At 44.9% G+C, this 26,076-nt stretch overlaps 1 pseudogene; it reads left to right on the plus strand.

The window, feature by feature from the left end:
• The first annotated feature begins 323 nt into the window (after nucleotides 1-323).
• Nucleotides 324-19,577, plus strand: LOC102576915 (C-C chemokine receptor type 8-like; annotated as a pseudogene).
• The last annotated feature ends 6,499 nt before the right edge of the window (nucleotides 19,578-26,076 follow it).

Genomic DNA, 26,076 nt, shown 5'->3' on the forward strand with positions numbered 1-26,076 from the left:
GGACCGAGGGCACACCAGCAGTCTGTCTCATGCACCCACTGTCAGCCTCGGCATCTCACCTCCAGACTGTTGACATCTGACACCTAAGAGAATGAGCCTCAGAGTGAAGACTGCGTCCTGACCAGATGTACTTTGACTCTGATGACAGCCCTAGGATTTGGTAGATATATAGAATGGCTTGATTGTTTGTATTGTTTCTTTTTGATTATCACAGTGTATCAATAAATATTCCTATTATCGAATGGAAAGGCCATGGCTGGTCTGAGGGTGGGTCTCCCTGCCCCAAACAAGGTATCTGGATCCTAAACCCAGAGCCAACAAAGATGACATCATTGGGCAAAACCAACTTAATTGAAGTCAATGTAAATCAGGTGCAGATGAGGTAAATTCTAGCCTGGAGGTAACCTAGGAATCTGAAACATATCAGGAATAGACTTCTGCTGTTTGATAAGAAACAGATTTTTAGATCTGGAATGTTTCGTTTTGGGGGAGGGTTCTCAGAATACAAAGTTAATTTGCTCTTACTCTTTCTTCTTTCTAGAATAATAAAAATAATCCAGAATTTCCCATTAAATGGTATTTGTTCAAATGGTAACAGGTTCAGTACAATCAAAAAGACTTATTTCTAATTTCAATTTTTAAAATGGTGTAGTATAGAATAAAAACTTAGAATCAAATAGTTCCTTTCCAGTTAGGCAGAAGTGCTTGGATCTTTCTTTCTCTTCATTCATAACAAAATGTTGTGGGTGATTACAATACAGCTGTGCATTTGTGAGAAACAAAGATTTCTTAGGGTGATCTCTTTTATTGGACCAACTATGTAGTTGGGATAAAGTTAGACAAGGTTTCAAATGCAACACATTCTTCCTCAGGTCTTGGATCAGAGGGAGCCAGGCAAAGCATCTGGGTGTATATTTTGGATTTGTGCACCCAGAACCTGGAGTCCTGAAGATCTGACCCTGTGCTCAATGGAGTCAATGTACAAATTCCCATTAACTTGTGTAGGAGTCAGGATTGTGTGGCTCAGGATTGTGTGGCTCATTTGAAAAAAGAAAGTAGGTTTGCAGCTTTGCACAAATAGTCTCAGGGATGAGCTTGAAATCATAAATGTAAACCTTTTCTTTTGACTCAGCAGATACCGCTTGCTCTAAAGAGAGAAGAAATACACATGAGCATGCATTTCCAAGTAATGGGCATGTGATTGATTGTTTGTATTGTCTCTTTTCTGTTATCACTTTGTATCAATACATTTGCCTATTATTGAATGGAAAGGTTGTGATCAGCCTGAGGGTGGATCCCCCTACCTCGAACAAGTTATCTGCATGCTAAATCTAGAGCCAACAAATATGTTGTGTTATTAGCATGTGTCAATAAACTCCAGTGCACATTGTGCTGGAGTTTATTGCACCCAGAGGTGACGTTTGTACACGTGCCTAGGACCTCAGCACGTTGAGGCGGGTCAGAGCAGCTCCATTGGGCAGGGTACCCCGAGGGTCAGCCTGCCAGCGTGGGGCTCTTCTGCCCTGGCACAATGATACAGAGAGACTGGCTGGGGCATGTGGGTGCTACATTGTGGGGCTAGCCGCCAGGCAGCCCCCACACTAAAGCACCCTCATGGCCTAGCCAGCTGCATCAACATCTACATGTGCCATGCTGCAAAGTAAAAAAAAACTCCACAGCAGGAGTTTCCTTTTCTTTTGGTTCAGTAGCTACTATTTGCTGTAAAGAGAACAGAAATGCATGTTGGAAATGATAACTCTAGAAGTTAAGCAAGTGAAAATTTTAATGGGATGATTCACACCCTAAAACATGGATGTTCAATGCTGTCCTTGCTATCAGTTTAAAATTCTGCCTGGCATTATAAAATTCCAACACATTTGCTATTTTCTTATATCTATAGAACTTAATCATGATATGCCCCAAAGGGTTCCAGGAATGTAATACAATTACATTTTAGAAAATATTCACAGTATTTCAGACAAACAGAAATAACATAGTTGGACTAAGCTGTGCACTCAGTTACCCCTATCACTCAAATCAATAGGACTACCCATGTGTGAATGGAGGAATAATTTGGCTCAAATACTCCATTACATTTTAAAATTAAAATTAGGATATCTGATATGGGAGAAAAAGGGGTAATTCTGTAATGCTCCTAACGGAACAGGAGACTTCCTCTTCCTTGATGCTATTATGAAAAATATTCATTGCACCCTATGGATATGGCACTATTCAGTCTCCTTGCACTCTTTATCTTCTTCACCAGCTTGTGGAACTTATTCCAAATAAAACAGTCTGTTTGGCAGTTAGATTGGTGCCCTTTGGAAATGGCAGCAGTCAAATGAGCTCTGAAATCTACTCCCTGGGTGCATCTAGATGTACAATTACTGGGTATTTCTACATGTACTATTAGCATGTAGCAATAAACTTGCGTGCACATTGCGCTGGAGTTTATTGCTCCTAGAGGTGCTGTTTGAACATCTGCCCGGGACTTCAGTGTGTTGAGATGGGTCAGAGCAGCTTGGGGCTCTTTTGACCTGGCTGAACATGCTACAGAGACTGGCTGGGGCATGAGGGTGCTCCACTGTGGGGCTAGACTGCAGGCAGCCCCCACACTGAAGCACCCTTGTGCCCTAGTCAGCCATACCAGCATCTACACATGTAATGCTGTGGAGTAAAAAAACTACACAGCAGGACAGTACTTGTATTTACAAGTGTTACCCTGCTGCAGAGTTTATTAGTTTACTCTAGCCTAATAGGGCCATCTATGTAGAGACAAGACATGTACTATGGAGCTAATTAATCTATTCCACAATAAATGTCTCATGTAGATGTGCCCAATGTGAAGCAATGAACTCTGGAGCAGTTTGAGTGGGAATAAACTACACACAGGTGCAGCATTTACACGTGCACCAGGGACAGCACCAGTATGAGCTAGGGCGGAGAGTTTAATCTAGGGCTGCTCCTGCCCTTCTCTTCCCTGGGCTCCAGAGCTTTACTATACAGCTAATTAACTTACTCCACAGTGAACTGTATGTGTAGTAGACACGACACCTGTTCTGAATGGGTATGCTTCTTCTCTAATATTTTCAGCATGCCTTTTTTGTGCTGCCCCTCACCCCTAAGTCTGTTACTCTTCTCAGCCTGCAGTAATCAGGATCCTCAGTGTATTTCCAGGGACTTGTTCAAACAAATACTCCTGATGCAGTAAAAGAAACATGGTTTTAATGAGCCAGGAAATCATTTTCAAGGTGGTCACTGAAAGTTACCAAGACCCCTTAGCTGACAATTTATTATAAAATGACTGTGGTGTGAAGACCTAGCCCTACTCCAAAAAGGCAATTAATAGTGAGGGGGAAGCTTCAGAGTCTAAGAGAGCAAATAACATTGATACAGGGTAAAAAAGTGAATAACACTTCTAAGTTTTCTTCTAAAGGATTAAAATATTTTCTCTCTCACCCAGACTCAAGTCAAGCCCAAGATCATTCTTTTTTTACAGTTGCAATCCTGTGGGGAAGGTACCCAGCTTACAAGAAAGGAGACTGACTATCCCAAGCCTTTGGGTTTTAGGTGCTGGAGGGAAGGAAGGGAGTTAATTTGTGGAAACTCAATTTCCACCCCTGAAGTTGAAGTATTTTAAAGAATTTTTGTGTTATGATGTCCCCTTTCATGAGAAGATTCCCTTGCCCAAGATTCAGCAAACATAGCATTAGTGACTTCAGCCCCGTCTTTCCTTAGTCCCAGTAAGGTGGTGGTCAAGCATGTCTAAACATCATATTGTAGTGATTTCTAAGCAGCTTCAAACAGCTTTGAGTGAGAACTCTTTATACACGTAGGAAGAACTCAATTTGAAACTTTCTCCTTTTTATCATATCAACTTAGATTTACCTGCCCATCAGGATCAATGCATTTTCAAGGAGTAAAGTTGTAGTCTTAAAACAACTTTGTCATTACTTCAGTATCCTTCTCCGCACCACGTCTGTCTGTTGTCACATTCATTAAGAAAGCCATGTGCTTACTGCTCGTGTCATGCTGTTCCAGTTGATCCAAACTATTAACACAAAGTACTTACAACAGTTGTCTGCAGCTTGCCAGCACAACTTTGATCTAACACTTTGCACTTTTCTCCATGAAATGGAAATTACTTAGAGCCCTATCCTGCAACAGCATAGAAAAATCTAAGTGGCGTTGGGCACAGAAAATATCTGTAGAATCAGGCTCTGTCTACCCTTGTCAGCACTAGAAGAGGTAAAAACAGTTCTATTGCACCCGTAGATGAGTCATAGACGTCATAGATTTCATAGACATTAGGGCTGGAAGGGACCTTGTAAGATCATCGGGTCCAGCCACCTGCCCAAGGGACAGGAAGTCAGCTGGGGTCAAAGGATCCTAGAAGATAAGCATCCAAATGTTTCTTGAAAGTGTCTAGAGTAGGTGCTTGCACCACCTCTGCGGGGAGTCTGTTCCAGGCCTTGGGGGCTCGGACAGTACAGAAGTTTGTATGTCCAGCCTAAAACGGTCTTGCAGGAGTTTGTGACCGTTGGACCTCGTCATCCCTTGCGGTGTTCTGGTGAACAGATGTTTCCCCAGATCCTGATGCACACCCCTTATGTACTTATAGGCTGCCACCAAGTCACCCCGAGACTGCACATCTCCAGGCTGAAAAGTCCCATAGCTCGCAGCCTCTCTTCATAAGGCCTGTTCTCTTGTCCACTGATCATGCATGTGGCTCTCCTCTGGACCCTTTCAAGCTTCTCCACATCTTTCCTAAATTGTGGAGCCCAGACTTGTATGCAGTCCTCCAGCTGCGGCCTCACCAAGGTTGAGTACAATGGGCAGATGACATCCTGGGTCTTGCTTGAGATGCATTGGTAGATGCAAACCAGAGTTTTGTTCACTTTGCCAGCTGTGGTATCGCATTGGAGGCTCATGTTCATCTTCTGGTCAGTCATGACCCCCAAGTCTCTCTCGGTCCTGGTGCTGGTGAATGTAGCATTGCCAAGCCTATAAGTGTGATGCAGGTTCCCCCCCACCCCCCCTGAGGTGGAGCACCTTGCATTTCTCTGTAATGAATGCCATCAGGTTTTCAGCGGCCCACCTTGCAAGCCTATCGAGGCCGGCCTGGATCACCAGCCTATCCTCAAGTGTGGACTCTCTTCCCCAAAGTTTGGTGTCATTAGCAAACGTAGCCAGTCCACTTCTGACACCAGTGTCCAGATCATTTATGAAGACATTAAAGAGTACAGGTCCAAGAACAGAGCCTTGGGAGACACCATTAGTGACTGAGTGCCATGTTGGTTCAGTTCGATCAACTATCACTCTCTGGGTCTGACCTTGGAGCCAGTTCACCAGCCTTCAGACTGTGGAGTAGTCAAGGCCACAGTTGCCCAATTTTTCCATGAGGACATCATGGGACACGAGGTCAAAGACTTTTTTAAAGTCCAAATATACAGTATCAACCTCTTCCCTTTTGTCCAGGTGATACGTCACCTGATCATAGAAGGAAATGGAGTTGGTCAGACAAGATCTACCTGCAAGAAACCCATGCTGGCTATCCCTCAGAACGTTGCCTTCTGTTAGCCTGTCAACAATGGTTTCTTTGATAATTTTTTCCAAAATCTTCCCAGGGATTGAGGTCAAACTGATTGTCCTGTATTTTCCTGGGTCTTCTTTCCTCCCTTTCAAGAAGATGGGCACCACATTGGCCCTCTTCAGGTACTTTGCCCGAGTGCCGTGAGTTATTGAATATCCTTACCAGTGGCTGCGCTATGATATCTGCCAGTTCCTTTAGCACTCTTGGGTGCAATCTATCTGGACCAGCTGATTTTACAGCCTTGTCCAGACAAGCTCAAAGGAATACTCTCTTCCTTCTTATAGCCAACCCTAATTTAGGATTTAATATAACCTCATTTCCATAAGATGGAAATGCATTTCTATAAACAGCTATTCCTAATGTTAGTGATTACTTCAAATTTAAACTATTGGTCTGATTCTCCTCAGGTGGCTTATGTGAATCTTATGCAGTTGAGGTAAATTAAATGCTAAGTTAGGGTGCTATAACCACATTTTTATTTGTGTATACATTATAGGTAAAAATGGTATCTTTATCTCTGAATATTAAAGACATGGACAGTATTACAATATAAAAACTAATCGCAAGAGACTAATTCATAGAATCATAGAAGTAGGGTCGGAAGGGACCTTGTAGATCTTCAACTCCAGCTCCCTGCCTGGGCAGGAAGAAAACTGGGCTCAAATGACCCCAGTCAGGTAGGCATCAAGCCACTTCTTAAAGACCCCCAGGGTACGAGCCAGCACCACTTCCCTTGGAAGTTGGTTGCAGATCCTAGCCACCCTAACTGTGAAGTAGTTCTTACTGACGTCTAATCTAAACCTACACTCCAACAACTTGTGGCCGTTATTTCTTGTTATCTGGGGGGGGCGCTAGGGGAAACAAGGTCCCCCCTAGTGAGTTTATAGACAGTCACCAGGTCCCCCCTCAGCCTCCTCTTGTGAAGGCTGAACAGGTTCAGGTCCCATAGCCTCTCATTGTAGGGTCTGCCCTGCTGTCCTCAGATCATGTGGGTGGCCCTCCTCTGGACCCTCTCAATGTTATCCACATCCCTCTTGAAGTGGGGCGCCCAGAACTGGACACAGTACTCCAGTTGTGGCCTGACCAGTGTCGCGTAGAGGGGGAGGATCACTTCCTTGGCCCTACTTGAGATGCACCTGTGGATGCACGATAGGGTCCGGTTAGCCCTGCCGAACGTGACCTCGCATTGTCGGTCCATGTTCATCTTGGAGTCAATGATGACTCCAAGATCCCTTTCTGCCTCTGTGCTCTCAAGAAGGGAGTTTCCCATCTTATAAGTGTGCTGCTGGTTACTACTGCCCAAGTGCAGCACCCTGCACTTGTCAGTATTGAAACGCATCCTGTTTTTGTTAGCCCACCCCTGCAACCTATCCAGGTCTTTCTGCAGTCTTTCCCTCCCTACTAATGTGCCCACCTCACCCCAAATTTTGGTATCTTCAGCAAATTTGAACAGGTTGCTTTTCACCCCGTCATCCAAATCGCTGATAAAGAAATTGAACAGTGCAGGTCCAAGGACCGAGCCCTGGGGGACTCCGCTGCCCACTTCCCCCCAGGTCAAATATGACCCGTCCACCACCACCCTCTGAGTACGACCCTTCAGCCAATTTGCAATCCATCTGACTGTGTAGGCATCGATGCCACAGTCGCCTAGTTTTTTAATGAGGATGGGGTGGTCGACAGTGTCAAAGGCCTTGCTGAAGTCCAGAAAGACTACATCCACAGCGACACCTGTGTCCAATGCAATTCATACTCTTAGGAAATGAATTAGGTGACTATGAGGACCCAGTTCTTTAAAGGGAGAATAGGAAAGATACTTTTCATCCCTCAGGTTTTACAAGTAGTTTTTATATGCTTGGCTTGTCTCTGACAAAAGATAAGGCTTCTACTTAAGGAAAAATGTTGCCCTTAGTTACAGCTCTGCAAACCCACTGAAGTCTGTTCAGACAGAATCAAATGCACTGAATCAAGAAAAGTGGAGTGAAATTGTGATCTCCTGATGTAAGTTGCAAATCTCCCATTAGATTCAATGGGATCTTTTTCATATTTAAATAGTTATGTGAGATCTAGGATGCAGCAGTTGTGTGCAACTATAGAAATGTGGGAGGGAAGGGTATTTCTGATAAATTATTAGAGTTCAGGAACATCAAGAGCATAAATAACTTCAACAAATTGCTAAGAGCTCCAGAATTGTCCATGCTCCTTCTTTGTCTTCCATCACTTTACAAGGCCGAGGGGAGTATTTTCAGTATTCACAAGTTAGGCATAAAAACAGCATTTCCTTTAATTCTGCAAACAATGACCTGTTGCTTTACTTCATTCCCCAGACCACAGGATGAGGATGAAGTTGGTTCCTTATTCCTGGTTCCCTTTTCAAAGCTAATGTATACCCAATAAAGGCTTGTTAGGAGACATGTAAGGAGAGAGAATGTCATCAGCTATGTACATTTATTAATTAATATGTAAAATAATATCCTGCATCAAATACAGACCCCTAAACAAAGATCAGATTCAAATAGGATTATGGGGCATAATACTTCTTGGCCATCCCAGACTGCATGTCTCTGCCATTGGGCTACTGAGTGCAATCCTGCCTGGCCCAAAACTTGGTTTGTAACAGTTAACACCCTTTCCCTTTGTTTGTCTGTTACTTTTGTAACTTTATCATCCCAAATTGTCCCATCCTTAGGCTTCATACCTTATCTTTTTAGATAAGGTACTTCAATCTGACTAGGTTTTTGTTTTGTTTCCTCATAGGGAAACTATTGTACCTGGTTCACCCAGCGTACCAATCACAGCATTCACTATTTCCGCTGCCTTATAAGGCACTTTGTACAATGTTATTGCTTAGTTCCAGAAAGGCCTAGACCAGGGGTAGGCAACGTTTTTTGGCTGGAGTGCTGAAAAAACCACAATGTCTACCTTGGAAGGTGCTGGAGTGCCAACATGCTGGAGCCCAGAGCAGCTGTTTGCAGCTCCCGGCTGCAGCCGGCCCCCGGGACCCAGCCTGTTTGTAGCAGGGCTTGCAGCCTCCCAGCTGGCTGGGGTACAATTTTCTGGCTGGGGTACAATTTATTGGTGAGCACCTGTGGGCAAAATAAAATCACCTGGTGGACTGGATCTGGCCTGTGTGCCCTATTTTGCCCACCCCTTGCCTAGTCAGTGTCACTCAAATGACAGGCAAGGTCACTGGCTTTTGATTTCCATGAGCCTTTTGTAGCCTGCTTTGCAGGGCACCATTTTTACGTGGTATCCAGCTACCAGCAATGTCCAGATGAGATTCCCAATTCCCCCTGCCTGGTGCTCACCTCCTGGAGTGCTGCCCTTGGCCCAGGTTGGCCAGTAACAACAGCAACATCTGCATAGGGCTGGCATGACCTAGAGGAAGAAGGTTTTGAGGAAGAGGCATGAAGGCAGCACCAAATATTTGCCCTCCACCCCTCCAGTCCTGAAAAGCCTCGAGTCTTCCCCTTTGCCTGGGGCTGCTCTCCAGGGAGCCCTGTGTCCCCAGGCCAATGGAGAGCTGCTGACAGCACACTGCTACCCTCCAGCCACAGCCACTTCTTTGGTCAGTCCCAGCGATCTGCACCTGGTGGACTCAAGCCCTGAGGGGCCCGGTCTTTCTCCTGCCCCCTGCACCAGGGGGGATGAAGATGCTCAGTTCAGTCCAGCCTGTGGCGCCCCAGTACCTGGCCCATGGTCCTGCTTCAGCTGCTCAGCCACATCATGGCTACCAGTTTCCTGCAGCACTGCACCCAGAAGTGAAGGTGGCCTGGCCAGTGGCTGGGAACAGCTGAAGCAGCCACTGGACCAGCTCCTCATGTGAGCCTGCCTCCTCCAGGTATGCCTGTGAGGTGCAGCCTGCAAACTTCAGGTGCCACTTGCAGGTTGTCAGCTGCACCTCACAAACCTCCTCCAGTGCCCACTGCAGCCTCCACACCTCCCCCATAGCTCACTGCCACTTCCTGTCGGGCCAGCCTGTCCCCTTGGGCAGAGGGAGGAGGAGCCAGCTGAGCCCACCCACCCCTGCGCCCACCCAGCGGGGCATTCCTCTGTGGTGGGGCTGGGAAGGCAGTGGTACCGCTGCTCATTTTGAGCTGCCAGAGGTAGTACGTGTTCACCACAGTGCTTGCAAGCTCTCCCCTGGGGTGGATGCTCCGAGCAGCCCAAGAACACAGACTTGACTGGAGCCCCCCATGTACATTATTACATCCCACTGCATGCAGCGACTGCCACCGGGGCAGGAGAAAGCCTGGCTTTGGCAGCCCTATCCTCAGAATCCCCCACACTGTGAGGCATCAGCATAACCTGGGCCACATACTGTCCTCAAGGTCCTGCCAACCTGTGCCCATGGCTTAGGGACTCTCCCTGCTCTATCAAAATGGCCCCAACCCTTCCTGGATTCTTAACAGTGGGTACATCTACACATGCAATAACCAACCAACAACACAATACACTGCAGTGCAATTCATGCCAGAGTTAGCTGTTTCCCCAGCACAGCATCTGCATGTGCACCTAGGATCACAGCAGTTTGAGGCAGGGCAAAGCAGCCCTGGGCTGGCAGGGGGTTCCTAGGTTCAGCCCTCAGCTCCAGGTGGCAGTGTAAGGTGGTGGAGGGGCTGGTTGGGGCATGAGGGTGCGACAGTGCAGGGCTAGGCAGCATGCAGTGCTCCCAAAACTGTAGCACCCTCATGCCCCAGCCAGCCCCAGTCATTGTCTACACATGCATTGTGGCAACATAAATTTCTCTGTGCTAGTACAGTACTGTTCTAGACAGTACTATCATTTTAAGCCAGCATGGTTGAACTCTGGATACACAGTGGGTAGAAGTGACTGAAAAAATTATCGGGTCCCACCGATGCTCATTCATCAAGGGCCACCAGTACCCTAATTATAAATGATCTAACCTATTATTGTCTGTTAGGGGTAAAAATGACAAAAAGTGAAATTATTGAAGAGCTAGCTTTAATTGAAGCCTACCAATTACGTTCCCATCAAAGGGGGAGTTCTTTGTTTTATGTTTTTTTATAGGAAGGCTGATGAACCGTGAGGCCTTGGCACCACTGATAGAATCATCAGCGTTTTCTTCCCCTAAACTATGGCTTTCCTACAACAATAAAAATTGTCTTCTCAGTTTTGTGTTGTTTGTCTTGTTGTTTGGGTTATTTTAGCTCCTAAAAGTTTAGATGCATATGAATATCATGTAGATGTAATAGAAATTGGTGGGTACACCATCTGAAAATTAGGCTTGTCTGTGGACCCCAGGACATTTCCGTCCAACTTGGACTGGAAAATGCCCTAATCCTTGGAATAAAAAGTGGCAGTTTATGTGGGAATTTAAGGTTAAAGGCACCACTTACATAGTCAAATGGCACTTACAGCGTGGTAATATGTGTATTCTTTATAATACTGGTGGCATTTTTGTTTTTGTCACTTTCCAGGGAATCCCATTAGTATCTAAATGTTACATATCATGCTAACTTACCAGGTTGTGTTTGGAAAACCTCATTAACTAATTGTTCTGAAGAAGACAAAAGAACTGAGGGTTGGATCCCATTTGAAACTCATCCAATAGACACTTCGGGTTAAAAGCAAGCTGGTTATGGAACCGGGTGAGGGCTGTAAGGGCAGCAGCATCAGACTGGAAGCTGAACCTGCCTTTCATGATTCAAGTGACTGAAGGATTTACTGCATACAATCTGGCTAAATACTGGAGGAAAACCTCCCTGTTGGTGCATAGTCCATCTGGAAATGTGCATAAATTCTATGACAAGAATCAAAGGAAGAATGGGTGGTACAATGTTTCAGTTGGGGACAGGACCACAATAAATATTTTGTATGTAATGTTGTTTTTTATTTTATTTATTAGTAGTTGTGATTTTATATATTTTCTGCCTTGCCAGACAACACAGAGTGTCAAAACAAAACCATGGTTATACTGTGACATTCTTCTGATTCAAATACGGTTGAATTTTTCACTTTTGCAACAGATTTTGTCTCAACCAAAATTACTCACTATAGTTAAGCCCATTAAAAAGTACAGCCATGAAACAGTGGTTCAAATTAAACATAATGCCAATAATGTTTTCCAGGTTTTAAAAACAATCCAGGAGACTGGGAAACATTCTTGGTGGAAAGTTTTGCTAGGATGAAGTCCTGCCCAGGAGTTTTAATCTAATGCTTCATCCCATTGTGGTGATAATTGGCATCTAAATTTCTATGGTCATTTTAATTGTTACTGTGGTTTGCTGAATGTATTGCCGAGTTTATCAGTTACACAGAGTTTTTTTGCCAATCTCTACAAGACCCCTACTACAAGTCCTTATACTGAAGGAACGAAGAGGTGTGCACTCCATGAAGATGAGGTACATTGGTGTGATAACCACACCGTGGAGGAGTTATCAAAGGGGGAGTTGTTTAGACCCAGAGGCCTTCAAGCCTGGGTTTTGAACTTTGTGCTAAGCATAAGCTGCAAACTAAGCAATTAGGCCAAGCAAAAGTTATGTAAGGGACTTGCACCCAGTGGAATGATAGCAAGATAGAATGGATTTGCATGATAGCAAAATGCTGTCCAAACTGGGAAGTTTGATAACTAAACTGATTAAATATAGCCTGGGAAAAAGAGGAACAGTCCAAGCAAAACCTACCCCAACCTAAGAATAAAAAGATTATCTCAGAATGGAAAATTTCAGTTAAGTGTAAACATATCTGGCATGCAGAAGCAGTCTTATGCATTAAGCTAAAGGCTCAAGCTAATTTTATGTATTAAGAAATGAAAACTATATAGTATCTAAAGAGAGGTGAAAGAGCATATCCCTCGGAACTGACTCCTGAAAGATCCAAAAACTGATCCGAGACATAGGAGCTGGAAACCACAGACAAGACTTCATGGCTATGACATTCATTATGTCTCGGGGTGGTGAGCATGTTTTATTTCTTTTGACTAACTATAGCACTAACACTGTAACTGCTAACAACTTAATACATTTGTTATTGGTTAAGGAGTAACCGTGACTTAATCTTTAAATTAATACCTGGAAAAAGGCCCAATTTAAAGTTACTGGATGTAACAGCTGACATGTTTGTAACATTAACCCAAACTTTAAATGCACAGCCACAGTTTAGGTCAGTCTGGCAGTTGTTCTAAGTCCAGTTGCTGGTGGTGCCAGCCCTGGTAATCATGGAGTTATAACCAGTCATAAGCACCCCCTGGACAAAGCAGAGCTCTGATGCTGGAGAGAATCCATCCCAAGAGATCTCTTGTGGGCTAAAATAACATCAGTGTACGAAACCCTGCAGCTCACTGCGATGGAGAAACAGGGCTTGGTCAGGGGGTCACCAGGTATTGGTTAAGAAGGAGAGGGCTTTAGAGCCAGCTCCCACCTTGAGCAGGAAGATGGAATTGGGAGCTGTCATTTTCCAGCACTGACTGAGAAGAAGGCAAAGGAAACAGTCAGTTTAAAACAAGTCTACAGCCAAAGAATCCTTCATTGTCTTCATTCCAAAGATAAGAAAAAGCAGAAAAAATCACTTTCCCTGCCCTCAATCCATGGGTTACAGTTAGATTAGATTTAAGGGCATTTAGGTCATGGAAACCAAGACGACCTCACTCACTCATCCCAAAGTATTCATGCATTGTGCTAATGGACAGATTCCTCCTTTAGCTGCACACCTAGCTCTGCCCTGCAGAACTTAATGTATTGCCATGGACACAGCAGGCAAATCAGGCTCCATAGTGGGCTTCTCAGGGCTTCTCAGTCCCAAATGAAGCATCAAAGTGAGTGGTTCTTCTCTGAGATGTCCAGCTTCCACAGAGCAATCCTCAGTTGGCTAATAAAAAAGACAAGAGTTTTGACAACAGAGCATTTTGTAGGCCCTGCCCCATTTCTCTGTTCTATGAGTCATTGGCTGTGGTAGTGGTCTAGCTCTTGCTCTAAGTGGCCAAGCTCCTCTCATCACAGTCTCTAGACTCAGCAGTTGTACAACTGGCAGCCTTTCTGCCACACACGAGACACACTGAGCAAACAGACAGTGTGCTTATAAGGGCAGAAAGTGATCATGATTCTCAAAGCCTTGGATATAGACCTCTGGGGAGCTGTGCCAAGCCAACAGATTTAGACAGGCTAGCTGTGGACCATCACTTCAGGACCAGGCATCTTTAACTGCTCATCTGTACCACTGAACCTTGAAATTATGCAGCCCGCAGATGGAAATGAACCATAATTAGTTTCTCTTCCCTCCTTTGGATCTTTTACATTCCAGTTGTGTTTGTGAGTAGACATGACCAAAACCAAATACACTTTCTCATAGCAAAGATCAAGCCCTGATATATAGGAGGGCATCTTCCATGTTAATCTCTGTTACTTTTTCTATACCCTTTAACATTATTACTTTGAAGAACATGAAGAAACTCTAGCTAGACAAATATGCAAATGGGCACTGAGTGTCATGACAGAAATTGGACAAACAACTTGTTTAAATGGATGATCTGGTTCAATAGGTCAAATCCAGTTTCAACAAGAAGCCTTTCTCCACTCCACTCCCCTTTCTTCTCCCCATTCATGCCGGGGCACAGCTCTTGAGCAAAGCACACCTCTTGGAGAACAGACATTATCACACCAGGCCTAGAGCCTACATTTTCCTCTTTCATACATGCATATTAGGCATCATTACATTCTTGAGGAACTCACTGAACACTACTTCATGAACTTTTCAATTCACCACCTAGACCAAGGGTGTCAAACACATAGCCCTCAGGCTAGATTCAGCTCACAGAGGGGGACCAAAGGAGAGCCATAGCAGCACCACAGGGAGAAGCCCAGCATCATGGGCACTTTGCTACTACCTTGGGAACAAGCCATTGCATTGCTGTGGCTCCAGTGCCACACATTTCACACCAGTCCTTGTTCCAGCAGCAGCAACCAAGTGCCTGGGATGCCTGGCTTCTTCCTGCTGGGTCTCAAATGGCTGGAGCAGGAGCCATGTGCACTAGATCTGGCACTGGGGGCAGTCCATAGGCAATATCTGGCCTGTGGGGCTGGCCTCTTGCCATACAACTTGCCTATGGACCAATCATGCACCACTCATCCAGCTTGCAAGGCCAAATAAGTTGGACACCCTTGAGCTAGACTGTGGCTGTAGAGTGGACACATGATGGGTCTGCTGTGTAGATTCATGTTTCATGTAGAGAAATTATAATTGTGTTTATGAAACCTGAAATCTATGCTTGTACAAACGCAAGGAAGACACATGCCTTCTAGGAGACTAGCAAGAAATCAAATGATATGAAAAGAGAACAACTAACTCTTTGTGAGTTTATTTATGAATTGAACCTAACTGCAATCTTGAAGGACTTCTGCAAAAGCATGTTAGGAAAAGAAAAAGTGCTGTAGAAAAAATAATTGGAACACTTCAAAATAGCTTTAGAAAGAGTTGTCAAGGCCAACTGGACAAAGGAATATCCTTTAAAAACTATATACGTGACTTGTAGAAAGTGAATAAATGCTAGGTAGTAGGAAATGGGATTTTTAGACCAGCCGAATACAGGACAGAGGTATAACACCTTGGTTAGAGTTGAAGATTGTTACTTGCACATCTACCACTTTGGTTTTCAGCTTTAGCTTGCAGTTTCTATGCCAATTTGTTGTTCATCTGACAAATAGAATATTAATGAGAAATAAAGAAATTAATTAATTAATAAGAAATAAGCTAAGACACTTTATCCAAACCTTCATGGATGCTGCTGCTGCTGCACACAAAAATCTCTCAGGGCTACATATATGTGGTGACTGCATGTTTTACTCCTGTTTTAGTGATTTAGCTATGAAAAGAGTATTTTGTGGTCAGAACAGTTTGGAGGTGGGGGGTTAGCAGTTAAGTTTTTCTAAAATTTTCCTTAAATTTGCTAGGCTAAGGGAAATATGCAAAAATGTGCCTGCCTGACACGTGGATATTTTCATGTGGCTGGTCATCAGTTGCCATATATGCCCGCTCCCCAAAACTGGGGGCTGTGCCCTTGTGCTAATTAGAAGGAGTGGGACTTCAAGCTCTTGCAATTTGGTGCTGCAACAGCTAGGGAGTATCCGCTTTCCACAGCACATTCCTGCAGCTCTTAAGGATATCTGGTGGAGATCTGGGCAGTCTACCAGCATTGGCTACCAGAAATTGCCTGCCCGTATGTCTGAAAAGGAAGGGAGTACCATATAGAAAAGGAAGTCAGCTTGGCTTTTGCAAGAGTCACATTTCCAGGAGTGATGACAAGACACTATCAACTACTTAGGTATTTTTTTCCTGAAATAATTGAGGAGGTTTGAATTTCCCATACCCAGCCCCCTCCTGAAGGAGTATTTAATTAGAAACCCTGTGCAGTGTAGTTTCCTCAATCATCTACTTGGTTGATGTTACCACAGGAGATAATAAAATAACCCTTGTTCACTTGAAAGCCTGTTGAAATTTGAATAGGTCTCCATTGGCTTGAACTATGACCTAATCAGGGACCTACATCATAGCTACCATAAGCTATGCAAAAACCCCAATGCTAGTCATCAAAATTGTGCCTTTTATTTGTTTCCTGTGATGTACACAGGAAGCCTGAAATATGTTTTTCTACTGTTTTAATTACAATTCTTAAAACTTATATAGTTTGCCTACATTCATCATCATGGCAATATTGGTTAGAGTGACTTTTATTTTTCTTTACTGACACAGCTATGACATCAGAAGTTTAGTAGATGCAGTATAAATGGGTATGTACAGGTATTGTTTGTGTTACTCCCTGGACCTGTGAAACCATTTTTCAGTGAAAAATATATTCACCCAAAAATGAAGTTGTCATTGGGGGTTGAATCTTGCATTTAGTTTGGATGAAAGAAAATGGGAAGGGAAATTTGGAAAAATCAAAATGTTTAGTCTGAATGTTTTTTTAAAAGAGCTTTCATTTCAAAATGTTATTTTTGTTTGAAAATCTGCCTCTTTTTTAAAGAAGAAAATTAAAAATAATGTGGCATAACCTGAAGACTAATTAAAAGGTTTGATTTGGGCTGAACAAATGCCATATTTTCCTTTTGCTTTTTTTTTCCCGAGGAAGTAAAAACTTTTCCATTCCAGATTGATCTGAACTGAAAAAATCATTATTTGTGCAGTTCTAACAGAATAAATTATGCCAGCATAAGCAGTTTTATGGCCATAGGAACAGCATTTAGCATACTCTTGTGAGGTCCCTAGCTTTCCCCCTACATTACCATCCAAATCAGGCTTAAGAATGCCAGTAGATGGCAGGGCACCTATGGTAAATGTTAGGCTGTACAATGCTAAGCCTAAATCCTCACTATGATAGCCAAGTTCCATATTCATCTTTAAATTTTACTCCACCCTATAGCACTTCATGTATTGCCATAAATGCCATCAGAACATCAGCTGGCATACTAGGCACTGCAATACCAAAAGACATCCTAAACCAGAAAACAGTTTTAGCTTTTCCTGAAGCTTTGGAAATTGTGCATTATTGGAGAGTGGAAATATATCCTTGAGACTGGGGGAGAAAGTCAGTTACAGAGGCAATGTGACTTCTCTAGCTGGCCATAACCCATAAAAGAGTGATGAGGCATCAGGTACTTTAATCCCTAGAATGATTAATTTTCATCTGGGATTTTTCCAGATTCATTCATGCTGTGCACTATCCAGCTCATCCTCCTCTCTAAGCATAAGGGGGAAGGTTCTTCTATTTGAATAGGATAGCTCCCTTCTTAAGGCCATATTCAATTTGATTATACACCCTGTCTACCTCACCCTTCTTTCATGGAATTGTTGGTGGGAGAATTGTGCCGAGAATACTAATTTAACACTAAATAGAAATACTGAATGTTAAATTATTTGCTCTTTAAGAGATGACCTCATCATGAATTATTCAAATCCAACATCTTCTCTGAATACATCTGATTATTATGATGACTATTATTATCCTCACAATGCCTCCACCTGCATCATGGGCGAAATTAAGACAGTTACATCTGTAGTTGTCCCAAGCCTTTACATTACAGCCTATTATTTGTGTTGGGCTTGATGGGAAACAGCTTGGTCATTTGGGTCCTAGTAGCTTGGAAGAAACTGACTGACATAACTGATGTGTATTTGCTGAACCTCACCATCTCTGACCTACTGTTTGTTTTCCCCCTGCCCTTTCTGGCTCACTATGCTTCAGGGGAATGTATTTTTGGAAATACAATGTATAAACTAGTATGTGGTAGTTACTATATTGGTTACCATGGCAGCATATTCTTCATAACCCTTATGACCATTGATAGGTACTTGGCCATTGTCCGTGCAGTACATGCTCCCCAAGTTCGAACAATCTCATGTGACATACTTATAAGCCTGGCAATTTGGTCATTGGCCATTTTAATTTCCATGCCAAACCCTATATTCATCAAGGAGGTCACTGATAAAAATGCTACAAAGTGTATGCCTTATTACATCGATAATGATCAACCCTGGAAGCTTTTCACTAAGCTTCAAGTCAGTATTATGGGGCTCTTGATCCCTCTTGGCATTCTCATTTTCTGCTACACCCACATCTTTAAAAACCTGAAGATAAGCCAGATCCACAACAGGTGTAAACCAATTAAGCTGTTTTTTGTCATTGTCATTGTGTTTTTCCTATTCTGGATGCCCTACAATATTGTGCTTTTCCTGGACAGTCTGCGAAGCCTGCACATTATCGATGACTGTGAGACAAGCAAAAAGATAGATGTGGCTCGAGAAGTGACTGAAGCTTTCTCCTTCATCCACTGCTGCCTGTGTGCACGCTTCCTGGATGGGATGAGTGTGTTCTTCCATCCAGGAACAGCACACACAACAACTGCAGATGCTTCCTCAGCCTGACAAAGAGTGTTAAAACCCAAAAGCTTGCTAACTAAAATCTTTCCAACTATTCAAGTTGGTCTAATAAAAGAGATCAGATTCACCCAAAGAACCTTGTCTGCCTTTATTTAATGTTGCATTTGTAGACAGCATTCAAGTTGTCAGTTTTATTGTTAGCTATAATTATGATAGATAGATATCTATAATAATATAAATATATTTATATGTATTATGTATATATAAATATATATTTATATACATCTCTCATTATAATCAATTAATTGCAAAGAGTTCTCTATATAACTATAATAATTAGATATAATTAATGAATTATAATATATATATAAATATATCCTTCAAGATTGCAGGTGTGTGTGTGTGTGTGTGTGTGTATAATTATAGTTAACAATAAAACCAATAACTTGAATACAGTCTATACATGCAACATTAAATAAAAGCAGACAAGGCTCTTTGTGTGAATCTGATATCCTTTTTGCTTAATCATTTATTTTCTGTATATTGTTGTGTATAATAAAGAAACCCATTTGTTTGTTGGACTTAGAGTAAATTCTTGTGTGGTGAGGGTGAGGGATACCTGTCTCCACAGGGCACCTCAGTCAGCAGACCTACCTGAGGGTGTTCCCAGGGCTACTGGCACCCTGAGTATCCAGGTTTTACTTCAGTGCCGCTCCCCCACCCCCTGAGTGTGTCTGTCTAGAATTGAATGTGTATAAACTGAGCATAGAATTGAGCCGACTCAACAAAACCAAAAACTCCGGTCAAGACAAATAAGCATCAAGTCCGGTTATACACTTGTATTTCCATCTGGGGGGAGAAGCTGCATAAAAAGTATAGGCAGAGACAGTGTGGTACCTTCCTGCCAGAGAACTGGGCAAAAAGTAGAACAAATAAGAGACAACTCAGGAATATGTTTGACAGGTTCTTTTCTTCTGGCTTGATGAGACTACTTTCTCTGCCTCACCTGAGATGACTCTAACCGCTTGATTTTTAGAGCAGTATTAAACAGACACTGAAGCAGAACTTGCATGTTCCAGTGCCCTCTTTGTGGTATGTTCTTTTCATAGGGAAGAATGGAATAGCCATGGGTAATGCAACTGAGCACAAGTGAGCCCTGACCAGACCTATCATTCTGTAGCTGCCAATGGCTCCCATAGTTAAATAAACCCAGCTCACTCATGAGCAGGGATCCAAGTTTTCTGTTCAATTTGGGAAAACGTGAATGTCGCAGGGGACTAAGGTGCCTGCTACTCATAGACCAGAGATTGCCCAGGGAGGGAACACAAAAGGCCAGATAAGAGCCCAGGTGCAGGTTGCCATGGCAACTGGCTAATGAGGGAATTGGCCGCACCTGCACCTGGTTAGCTGGCTGGAAGAGGCGGGCCCTAGGCCCATATAAACCCTAGGGCAGGGACCAGGCAGTCCAGTTCCCTGCCAGCAGCCAAAGGGGAAGGAGCTTTCAGGAAGAAAGGGCCCAGAGATGCTACAGCCATCGGATATGCTACCCTTAGGGCTAATGGGGCACCAGCAGCCCGTAAGGCACCCTCGCTTACTAGGCACCCAGTATTAGAGAAGAAGTTTTACTCTTAAATGGGCAGAGCATGCCCTGAACTTTGTGTTACATTATAGCCCAGGGGCTCATGTTTAATTGCTGTTGTTTGTTTGCTGTCTGATAACACCGGTGGTTTGGGTGAGAATATTTGGAGAAGAAGGAGGCCTCATTGGGGGCCCACTACAGTGTGGGGACCCCAGCGCCAGTGAGGCTCAGAGATGAGGGCTGCAGAGAGCCCAGAGAGGACAAGGGGGCCAAATCACAGCAAGGCCTAGACAAGACAACGTTGGTGTCATCTGTGAGGCTTGGGGTGTGGTAAAGAGTCGGTTGGAGCCACACATATAGCCCATAAGGCTGAGAGACTCACCATAACGTGGGACGCCAAGGGGTGTATGAATCACAGGGCTCAATAAGATCTAGCCAGACTGTGTCTAAACCCAAAGATCAAGGTCAGCCTCCCTATATCAATTATACCAACAAGATGTGGTGGGAGAGATGGAGGGTGCCTGTAGGGCAAGACTGGCATGGTTAAGGAGCCTAGGGGTAACACGGCCACCCCTAGGGACCCCACCTTGCTACAGTGAATTTTCTCCTTTAATGGACAAAATCACAGGTTGTCTCTTAAAGGAGAAAAACATGGGGAAACTGTGGGATTTCACTTGCAGGCTGGCAGAGTCCCATCCTGCAAGAGGCTGCTTGGGACTGAGTGGAGCAATGAGGCAAGGGGCATCATGCGCATGTGGATGTGTACAGGCACATTGCAGCCAGGCAGCTCCTTCCAGGTAAGTGTGTGGGGGCGGGGGGGGGAAGGGGCACAGGCCATGCAGAGAAGGGAGGGGGCACAAGCCACATGGCAAGGAGGGCACAGGCAGAGTGGGGGAGGAGCATGTGCCCCCAGAGATTTCTGCACCCACAGCAGGGCATGGAACAGCTCCAGAAAAGCTGCCTCAGTTGCCCAGCAGGATGACCCAGGGCAGGACAAAGCACTGCACCACCATAACCACCAAGCTGGGGTGCCCCCTGCCCGCTCGGCAGCAGCAGGGGCACAACTCCATGCCACTGCGGCACTCCCTCCAGTGCCAGGTCTGCCTGCTGAATAGTGGAGGCAGCTTCTGCCTGGAGCTGGTTTGGCCTGGCTGCAGCCCCATGACTTGTTGTGAGCACAGAAGTCTTGCAGGGCATGTGCCCTACCTGCTGCATCACTTTGCCCCCCTGCCCCTCTCCACTGAGTTGCCTGTGCCTCCATCCCCTTTCCCACACACCCATTCCCTTTCTCATATGTGAGGTGCCTGGAGAGGTGGGGGCAGTGGTTGGGAGTGAGGGGCACTAGTAGGACAGGGAGGGGGGTGTGGTTCAGAGTGAGCGGCACTGGCAGGTCGAGGGGCTGTGAGTCAGGAGTAAGGGACACCAGCAGGGCTGGGGTGGCTGTGGGTTGGGAACGAGCACAAGCAGGGCCAGAGGCTGTGGGCTCAGGAGTGAGGGGAACCTGCATGGCCGGAGGGCTATGGCTCAGGAGTGAGGGACACTAGCAGGGCTGATGGGCTGTGGCTTGTGAGTTAAGGACAACGGCATGAGCAGTGGCAGCTTACAAGCCTATCAGGGCTGCTCAGCAGCACAAAGCAGCAGAGGGCAACATCTGCTGCTGGACCTGCATCCTGGTGGGCAAAAGTGGCAGTGGAAGCTCTGATATTTTTCATGGAAAAAGCACCCAAAAATCAAAGACAAAAACGTATAGGTATTTAGAATGTCTTGTGTTTATAATGATGAAGGCATTGGTAGGCTTCCAAATGGCTTTAAAACTTTAAATATAACAACAAAACATTGTGTTCAACTGACACGTGAACATGATGGGTTTCAACACTGACAAGTACAAGGTGCTGCACCTGGGGAAGAAGAACCAGCAGCATACCTACAGGCTAGGGCACTCCCTTCTTGTCAGTGCAGAGGCAGAAAAGGATCTTTGAGCCATTATTGATGCCAAAATGAACATGGGCCGACAGTGTGGGGACATGGGCAGGAAGGCCAACCGTACCTTGTCATGCATCCACAGATGCATCTCAAGCAGGTCCAAGGAGGTGATCCTCCCCCTCTATGCAACACTGGTCAGGCCGCAGTTGGAGTACTGTGTCCAGTTCTGGGCACCGCACTTCAGGAGGGATGTGGACAGCATTGAGAGGGTTGAGGAGGGCCACCTGCATGATCAGGGGTCAGCAGGGCAGGCCCTACAAGGAGAGGTTGAGGGACCTGAACCTGTTCAGCCTCCACAAGAGAAGGCTGAGAGGGGATCTAGTGGTCGTTTACAAACTGGTCAGGGGGGACTAACAGGCATTGGGGGAGTCCCTGTTCCCCTGAGCACTACCAGGAGTGACAAGAAATAAGGGTCACAAGCTGGCAGAGGGTAGATTCAGGCTAGATATCAGGAGGCACTACTTCACAGTCAGGGCGGCTAGGATCTGGAACCAACTTCCAAGAGAAGTGGTGCTGGCTCCTACCCTGGGGGTCTTTAAGAAGAGGCTAGATGAAAACCTTGCTGGGGTTGTTTGACCCCAGTACTCTTTCCTGCCATGGCAGGGGGTCGGACTTGATGATCTGCTCAGATCCCTTCCGACCTTACCAACTATGAAACTATGACACATATATTAGTGGCATTTCATTTTAATCATGGAAAAACACAGATTTGGGGGGGGGGGGGGGGCTTAATCAGAGAATTTGCAATTTTTTAACAGAGAAATCCAGGTCTCCTGCTCATGAGCTGCACTCTTCATCACCATTTGGATTGAATAATTTTTTTTAAGTAGATTTAAATTATTGTGCAGATTACATTAGTATCTTATAGTTAATGAAAATTAATTTCACTTCATTCAGCTCAGCAATAATATATGGCTATATCAACTTTATTACTTTAGATGTCTTTAATGCATGAGAGCTTCAGCTGATGTAGACTAGCATAGCTTGGAGCATCAGGCTCAATATAGTCAACAATTAAGGATGACCAATAAAGGAAATTTTAAAATGCCAATTGTTTAATTCTGTCGGTTATTACTGATATATAAAGAAGGCAGGCATATCATTATTTGGCTTGCTTTGTTGGTGCATTTTTTTTCTTGGACTTGGAAATATCAGGAATAAAAGATTTAGATCTTCCCTGTTTGTGTTGTAGGCATATTGGGAGCTTTCACAAAGTGTAATTGGTATTGAATCTTTAACTGAGCTGGGGTTTCTATCAAATGATTATCAGCCGCTGAAGAAAAATGAACATTAAAACAAACAGACACTTTTAAATAAGCTGATTAAAAATCCTTCCGTTCTCCAATTCCTCAGGTGTTATAGTTACTAGTAACATCAGACAATTACACTGTTTACTAGTTATGTATGGGGTTAAGAACAACAGACCATCTCTATCATTTAAAAAGCACCCTAGTCCTATGTGAAAGGCAAGCCCATAAGCCTTGTCCTGGTCTCCAGAGTCTTCCAGAGAAAACACTGTCTCAAAGTCTAATGTGAAAAAGAAAAAAATCTTTCTTTCAATATGCGCAAATCTCCACTGCTCATATGCACACATGAAAATGGTGCAAAAATGGCAGACACCCAATTAGTTTACCTACACATGCCACCTTGTGGACATACTCTTTATACAGTTTTGTTATTTACTTTTGTAAATAAATCCCCAGTGTGCCACTTCATGCCATGCTGTGAAAAGACATCATTCATTGCTTCAGTCACCATGAATCCAGTCTTAGTGTGATGCAAAGAAACATCACTTAAAGAGGGAGAAAAAGAAGAACAAGTTTTCAGTTTTGTTTCTTTCTATTTCTTAAATAAGTATTAACTGTCAAATACAGCTAATGAACTTCAAAAAATATTCCCTGGCTTCTTAAATGGCAAAGAGGAAAGCTTCCTCACAGCCATCTGCTGGGAAGAGCAGTTGGCTAGGTCTGATCACTCCCGTAGGTTCCTAGTCGAGTTACAGGACCTTCATCTAACCCAGGAGGTGCACAGTCCCTCCAGGGGAAATGTCTTGTTGGACCTGGTCCTGGCCACAGGCAATGACCTGGTGCGGGGACTGCAGGTGCTCGACTACTTGGGCGATAGCGATCATTGCCTGCTGGAATTTACCAGCCAGTGCAGGGTGTCAAAGGCCTGCAGCAAGGCAGCAGCTCTGGACTTCAGGAGGGCAGATTTCAATGAGGTAAGGAGACTAGTCGAGGAGGCACTGAGGTCCCGGAGGGGGGCAGAGTTGGGAGTCCAAGAAGAGTGGTCGTTCCTTAAGGAGACAATCCTCCAAGCCCAAAGGGTGACAATCCCCACGTGGATCAACAGGGGCAAGGGTGCTCAAAAGCCCCCATGGCTTACCAAAAGCATCCACGAATGTCTCAAAGCCAAAAAGGAGATGCACACCCAATGGAAGGGAGGAGCCATCACCAAGGAGGATTAGACCTTCTTGGCTTGAGATTGTAGGGGGGCTGTTAGGAAGGCTAAGGCAGAGATGGAACTGGGACTAGCGACCCGGATCAAAGATAACAAGAAGTCTGTTTTTTAAATACATAGGGGGTAAAAAGAAGGTACCAAGTAATGTGGGGCCTCTGCAGGACATGCTTGGTAATCTGGTGGTTGCACCAGATGATAAAGCTAATCTCTTTAACAGATTCTTGCTTCCATTTTTCTGAGCAGGGACCAGGTCATCCCCCACACTGGCATTCCAGACAGACCCAGGGGAGGCGCAACCAGACTTAGAGTCAGTGAGGACACAGTCAGGGAACTTCTGGAAGGACTGGACGTGTTCAAATCAGCAGGTCCTGATGATCTCCACCCCAGAGTGCTTAGGGAATTGGCAGAGGTCATTGCAGGACCCCTGGCATGGCTTTACGAGCACTTGTGGTGCTCTGGTGAGGTGCCAGAGGACTGGAAAAGGGCCAATGTGGTCCCCATTTTCAAAAAAGGGAGGAAAGAGGACCCAGGAAACTGTAGGCCCATTAGTCTTACCTCAGTCCTAGGGAAGCTCCTTGAGAAAATTATCCAGGGGCACATCTGCAAGGGGCCAGCAGGGGAGATTATGTTTAGGGGCAATCAACATGGGTTCATTCAAGGCAGGTCCTGTCAAATCAACCTGGTTGCCTTCTATGACCAGGTCACAAAAGCCTTGGATGCACGTGTCGTGGTGGACGTAGTCTTTTTGGACTTTAGGAAGGCCTTTGACACTGTCTCTCACCCCATCCTCATTAAAAAATTAGGCAACTGTGGTGTCGATGCCTACACAGTCAGATGGGTCACAAATTGGCTGGAGAGCCGCACCCAGAGAGTGGTGGTGGATGGGTCATTTTTGACCTGGAGGGATGTGGGCAGTGGGGTCCCCCAGGGCTTGGTCCTAGGGCCTGCATTGTTCAATATCTTCATAGGCGATTTGGACAATGGGGTGAAAAGCACCTTGTTCAAGTTTGCAGATGACACTAAGATGTGGGGAGAAGTGAGCACGCTAGAAGAGAGGGACAGGCTACAACTAGATCTGGACAGGTTACAGAGGTGGGCAGATGAGAATAGGATGGGCTTCAATACAGACGAGTGCAAGGTGTTGCACCTGAGGAGGAAGAACCAGCAACATACCTACAGGCTGGGGAACTCCTTTCTCATCAGCACAGAGGCAGAAAAGGATCTTGGTGTCACTATTGATTCCAAGGTGAACATGGGCTGCCAATGTGGGGACGCGGTCAGGAAGGTTAACCATACTTTGTCATGCATCCATAGATAAATCACGAGCAGGTCGAAGGAGGTGATCCTCCCCCTCTATGTGACATTGGTCAGGCCACAGTTGGAGTACTACATCCAGTTCTGGGTGCTGCACTTCAGGAGGGATCTGGACAGCATCGAGAGGGTTCAGAGGAGGGCCACTTGCATGATCAGGGGGCAGCAGGGCAGGCCCTACGAGGAGAGGTTGAGGGACCTGAACCTGTTCAGCCTCCACAAGAGAAGGCTGAGGGGGGATCTGGTGGCCGCCTATAAACTTGCCAAGGGGGACCAGCAGGCAATGGGAGAGTCTCCATTCCCCCGAACACTACCGGGG

Source organism: Alligator mississippiensis, chromosome 5 (genome assembly GCF_030867095.1).
Source record: "Alligator mississippiensis isolate rAllMis1 chromosome 5, rAllMis1, whole genome shotgun sequence".
Lineage (NCBI taxonomy): Eukaryota > Metazoa > Chordata > Crocodylia > Alligatoridae > Alligator > Alligator mississippiensis.